Source organism: Lactuca serriola, chromosome 8 (assembly GCF_051521515.1).
Source record: "Lactuca serriola cultivar US96UC23 chromosome 8, Lser_US96UC23_V15, whole genome shotgun sequence".
NCBI classification, from domain to species: Eukaryota; Viridiplantae; Streptophyta; class Magnoliopsida; order Asterales; family Asteraceae; genus Lactuca; species Lactuca serriola.
The window spans coordinates 59958418-59964973 of record NC_136415.1 but is presented as its reverse complement, the minus strand read 5'-3'; positions in this window follow the sequence as shown (position 1 = coordinate 59964973).

Genomic DNA, 6556 nt, shown 5'->3' with positions numbered 1-6556 from the left:
TGACTCATTGGGAGCCTCGGCTGTTGAGGCTATGACATGGTCAGACTTCGTGACCAGGTTCCGAGCAGAGTTTGCGCCACCTGTAGAGCTTCAGCAGCTGGCCAGGAAGTTTCTGGATATGAGGCAGACCACGGAGACTGTGGCGGAGATCACCGCCAAGTTCCGAGAGAGGGCGTTGTTGGTGCCCCAGTACGTGAGTGATGAGGATATGAGGAGGACCCGCTATCATGACATGCTACAAGCTGATATTCGGGAGCATGTCAGTTTTTCCGCTTGCCCTACTCTGGAGTCCATGATTTCCAGGGCTAGGGAAAGGGAGATCGACCTAGAACACATCCGGAAGAGGAAGGCATAGGAGGGGCAGGTTACAGGGGCTTCGGGGAAAAAGCCCAAAGGACCAGATGTAGGGCCAAAAGGCCAACAGGGGTGAGGCCACTGCAGGAAATGTGGCAAGACGCACGAGGGAGCGTGCAATTTGGGATCGTCAAGCTGCTACAAGTGCGGCAAGATGGGGCACTTTAGCAGGGATTGTACCGCCCCTGCACCTCTGATACAGACATCAGAGTTGTTGTGTTTCCACTACAACCAGAGGGGCCACAAGAAGGCCAATTGCCCCCAGTTGACAGCAGCAGCGCCAGTGAAGGCGCCAACTCCAGTGACCCTGCGGATTACTGATGGCCGACAGGGCAAGGCAGAGGCTCCAGTAGTGAGGAGCCGGGCATTTCAGCTGACTACCGAGGAGGCACGCGTCGCACCCGATGTGGTGACGGGTATGATTCTTTCCCCCTGTTGTATTTATATGATGTTATGATGTTAATATGTGCTCTGTGTATATGCATTTAGGTCGTTCCATGTGAATGGTATCCCCATACAGATGTTGTTTGAATCAGGTGCCACCCGATCCTTTGTTTCTCTTGCGCTTAGCAAGAAGTTCACTGAGTCTTCGGGCATGTTGGATTGACCTTTAGAGGTAGAAATTGCCAAAGATCGATCGGTGCGAGCATCAGCAGTGTTCAAAGATTGCGTTCTGAGGCAATTCGAGGAGCGCTACTTGGTAGACTTGGTTCCCAATCTGTTGCGTGGGAACAAGGTGATTATAGGCATGGATTGGCTCAACCCCAATGGGGTAGTGATAGATTGCGCTCAGCAGCTGGTGCAAATTAGGATCCCAAGTGGGGGAGAGATGGTGATCCACTGCGAGAGGCCACATCGTTATGTTCAGCAGCGAGAGCTAGGCGCTACCTTCAACAGGGTTGCGCGGGATATGTCATGTATGTTATGGATACCCGGAAGGCAGGTAAGGCGACGGTGAGAGAGGTTCCGGTGGTGCAAGACTACGCAAATATGTTCCCAGAGGAGCTTCCTGGGATATCTCCGGAGAGACAGGTGGAGTTCAGGATCGACCTAGTCCCTGGTGCGGCTCCGATTGCCAAGGCACCGTATTGGTTGGCTCCTCCTAAGATGCAGGAGTTGTCTACACAGCTGCAGGATCTGTTAGATAAGGGATTCATTAGACCGAGCAGTTCACCCTGGGGAGCCCTGATTCTGTTTCTGAGGAAGAAGGTGTTGGGTTTTGAGCAATCTAACACTTCCTAAGTGTGCATGCAACCCTAATAAACCTTGGATCTATGTTTTCTTCTAAAATACATGCAAATAATAATTTCCAAGGTTTCTTCCTAACTAGCATAGCATAAGGATTATGAATCATAAAAGTACTAGTAGAAATACATACCTTTTGATGATGGTTGATTGTTTGGAGTTTGAGAGCCAAGCACCAATAGTGTGAATGCCTCAAATGGAATCACAAATCACCACAAACACTTGGAAAACTTTGAGAGAGTAGTATACTTTCTTGTGGAATCGGCCACCACTAAGTCTCACACTACTAGTGTCTACCCTTAGGCCCTATTTCTTGCATCATATGCTTCTTTATATAGTGTGCATGGTTAGGGTGAAACCCTAATAACCCATGTCTTTTCCTTTCCAAGGATCCATGGGTTAAAAGCTCCATGGATCATCCATGGACTTCCATATTAGCTTAGCCCATTAACAAATGAGTATTAGCCCACACTATATAAAATATAATGGTCCATAATTTAATCAGTCTTCTTTTTAATCTCTAAATTAATTCATAATTAATTTAAGACTAAAACTAATTAAATAACATGACTTCATATTAATATATTAATAAATCGTAAGTATACAATTCTCATAAAATTATCCATAAATCGTTTGGGTGAAGTGCAACCCAAATGGACCATGCCGGGTCGGGTCAAGTATGTACCAAATAAGTTATGGACTTAGACACCTTATCCAACAGAAGGACGGGTCACATCGAATGTGTATAGATTATCGGGAGTTGAACAAGGTAACGGTGAAGAACCGTTACCCACTCCCGAGGATTGATGACCTCTTTGACCAGCTTCAGGGAGCATCTTGGTTCTCCAAGATTGATCTGCGTTCAGGATATCACCAGATGAGGGTCGGAGAGGAGGATGTGCAGAAGACCGCGTTTCGGATGCGCTATGGCCACTACAAGTTTGTGGTGATGCTCTTCGGGCTCACCAATGCTCCTGCCGCGTTCATGGACCTCGTGAACTGTGTGTGTAGACCGATGTTAGACCGGTCTGTGATAGTGTTTATTGATGACATCTTGGTTTACTCCAAGACGAAAGAGCAGCACGAGGAGCACCTGAGAGAAGTTTTGGAGACTTTGAGGAGGCAGAACTTGTATGCTAAGTTCTCCAAGTGTGAGTTCTGGTTGTGCGAGGTGCAGTTCCTTGGACATCTCGTCAACCAGAACGGGATCTCAGCGAACCCGGCCAAGGTAGAGGCCGTGATGAGATGGGAAGTTCCAAAGTCTCCATCTGAGATTCGAAGTTTCCTGGGATTAGCGGGCTACTATAGGAGATTCATTCAGGATTTCTCCAAGATAGTCGTACCTCTAATGCGGCTGACGAAGAAAGTCATGGTCTTTCGATGGGGGACTGAGCAGCAGGCAACATTTGAGACTTTGAGATAGAGATTGTGCGAAGCGCCAATCTTAGCCCTGCCAGAGGGCGTAGAGGATCTTGTTGTATACTGTGACGCGTCCATTTCAGGTTTGGGCGTGGTGCTGATGCAGAGAGGGCATGTCATTGCTTATGCTTCGAGGCAGCTGAAGCCTCACGAGGCGAACTAACCAACACACGATTTAGAGTTGGGGGTGGTTGTCTTCGCCCTCAAGATTTGGCGGCATTACCTCTATGGAGTCCGGTGTACCATTTACACATACTACAAGAGTTTGAGGTACCTCATGGATCAGCCGAATCTGAACATGAGGCAGCGTCGGTGGTTGGACGTGGTGAAGGATTATGACTGCGAGATCCTTTATCACACAGGGAAGGCCAATGTGGTGGCCGATGCATTTAGCCGTAAGGCAGCACCGATCAAAGGCGTGTGCATGAGGATGACAGTGGTGACTCCATTGTTAGAACAGATTCGGGAGGCTCAGCAGGAGGCTATGAAGGAGGAACATCGGACGAGCGAGCGTATAGTGGGTCAGGTTTCCTCCTTCGATTATGATAGCTGAGGGTTATTAACACTACACCGCAGGGTGTGGGTACCATATCACGGGGGTGTGTGCCAGGTTCTGATGGAGGAGTCGCACAAATCCTGATTCTCCATTCATCCCGGGGCGATGAAGATGTATAGAGATCTTCGTCTAGACTATTGGTGGCCCTGCATGAAAAGGGATGTAGCTTGGTACGTTGAGCGATGCTTGACCTGCAGGAAGGTTAAGACCGAGCACCAGAGGCCGCATGGCAAGATGCAGCCGTTGGATATCCCACTATGGAAATGGGAGGACATCACAACGGATTTTATCACCAAGCTTCCCAGGACCGCACGGGGAGTGGATTCTATATGGGTCATCGTGGATCGGTTGACCAAGAGCGCCCACTTCATACCGATCCAGGAGAGTATCTCGGTAGAGAAGTTGACCAATATCTACATTCGAGAGGTGGTGGCGCGGCACGGAGTGCCAGTCTCCATGATTTTAGACAGGGATGTACAGTTTACCTTTAGGTTTTGGAAGAAGTTCCATGAAGATCTGGGTACTGGTCTGCATTTTAGCACCGCTTTTCACCCGCAGACAGATGGTCAGAGTGAGCGGACCATCCAGACTCTGGAGGATATGTTGCGGGCGTGCGTGCTAGACTTCGGTGGTAGCTGGGATACTTATCTCCCTTTGGCTGAGTTCTCATTCAACAACAGCTACTACGCGAGTATTGAGCGTCCTCCCTTCGAGATGTTGTATGGGAGGAGGTGCAGGACCCCGATATGCTGGGGTGAAGTTGGCCAGAGGGTCATGGGGATCACCAAAGTGGTGCTCAAGACGACCGAGAGGATTCAGCAGGTTCGGAGCAGGCTTCAGACTAGACAGAGTCGGCAGAAAAGTTATGCCGGCAAGCGTCGTTCAGACTTGGAGTTACAGGTCGGGGATATGGTTCTCCTGAAGGTGTTGCCTTGGAAAGGCGTCATTCGATTCAGGAAGCAGGGCAAGTTGGGCCCAAGGTACATTGGACCATTCAGGGTTGTAGCCCGGGTGGGCAAGGTAGCATACAGGCTGGATCTGCCATCAGAACTCAGTCAGATCCACAACACTTTCCACGTCTCCCAGCTATGGAAGTGCCTGGTGGACGACTCAGCAGTGGTACCCCTAGAAGATATTTAGGTTGATGACAACTTGAATTACATTGAGAGGCCAGTGGCAATCCTCGACCGGAAGTCGACTGATTTGAGGAACAAGAGGGTGGAACTCGTGAAGGTGCAATGGCAGCACCAGAAGGGGTTGGAGTGGACTTGGGAGCCAGTGGAAGAGATGATGGAGCACTACCCCGAGCTGTTTCAGGAACGAGCAACAGACTTCGAGGAGGAAGTCTAAAATAAGTGGGGGAGATTTGTAGCACCTGGTTCTTGGTACGTATTCTTTGTAATTAACTCTTTAAATATTTGCATTTTTTGCCTTGGACTCGGCGAGTTGAAGGACCAACTCGCCGAGTAGAAGCGCGATAAGACGCGGGGTCTAAGCTGTGGACTCGGCGAGTAGACCCTATCTGGACAAAAACCCTAATCCGAGGGTTTGCACCCTATTTAAACACTTTAACCCGGCCTCCTTCGTCCCATTTACTCCCAGATGACCCCCATAGCAAATCCTAGCCGTCGTTGAAGCAAACTAGAGCATTTGAAGTGAGTTTGGTGTTCTTGTGATCCAAGGAAGGAAGAGAATCTTGAAGGAGCAAGAAAGGACTGAAGGGGATCCGAATTTGTGCATCATTTGCAGCTCATTCAAGGTAAAAAGTATGTACCTTGATCTTCCAAATGCTAGATCCCATTTTGTGTAGTTTTAGGGCTTTATGAGCCATTTTTAGCTAGCCAACCATGAATGCAAGCATGGTTGGGGATGAGGGTGTGGATCTAGGACCCTTGTGGGGTCACAAAGTAGAAAGGGGGTGCTTTTCCACCCAAGAAAGGCTCCATGGAACTCAAGGTTTTGTTTTAGGACCTTTTGAGCTTAAAGTCCCATGCAAGCACGTAAAGGTTGTAACTTTACGTGCTAGAACTGTCCTAGGAGCGTATATCTATCCTTTGATCAAGAGTTGTACATCAGAAATCGAAGATCTAGTGAGAATATGCGACAGACTCGGCGAGTCCATCCTTGGAATCGGCAAGCCCAAGCTTGGGTCCCAAATCAGTTGAGGGTCAAAAGGACCCAGTTGAGTGTGGAAAGGTTTTAGGGAGTCCCGGGGAGTGACCCAATGTTTTGGACTAAGCCATTGTTCGGGATATTCATGGGACTTGGGGAGTGCATGAGCAGACTCGGCGAGTCCAAGGCAATCTTCATATGGATGAAGATGAACTCGACGAGTTGTTCATACAACTCGACGAGTCAAGGACAGGACCTGTTTATCAGTTGAAGATGAACTCGACGAGTTGTTCATACAACTCGGCGAGTTGGATGAAGATTCAGTCGACGTTCATTTAGAAGGAAAACTCGTCGAGTCATCGCCTAACTCGACGAGTAGAGATGGGTATAAGGACAAATGGAAGGATAAGGACTCGGTGAGTTGGCGAGCCAACTCGGTGAGTCAAGTCAACTGGTAGTTGACTTTGACTTTGACTTGGTCGGGGGTAAGATAGTCATTTTACCCAAAGGACAGTTAGCAGTGTTTGATTGAGTGTTTTGTGGGAATTACAGCTGAAGGATTTCCGGAGCAGCAGCAGTAGATAGAAAGTTCCCGCGTAGATCAACAGCTACGTCGAGGTGAGTTACCTTCCAATAGCGGTGGGTCTACGGCCACAATGCCGGCCCATCAGTAGTAGTTGTATGATTAGATGATTGTCTATGTGATATTCATCTAGGGTTGCTACTACCCGATATGTTTATGTGCCAGTATGATATAATGTTATGTGCTAGTGACAGTAGGGGAGATAGTCCCCAGAGTACCGGTCGATAGGGCCGAAGGGGTAGTCATGCCCAGCCATGCTAGATAGATTATGTGATATGTGTTATGTG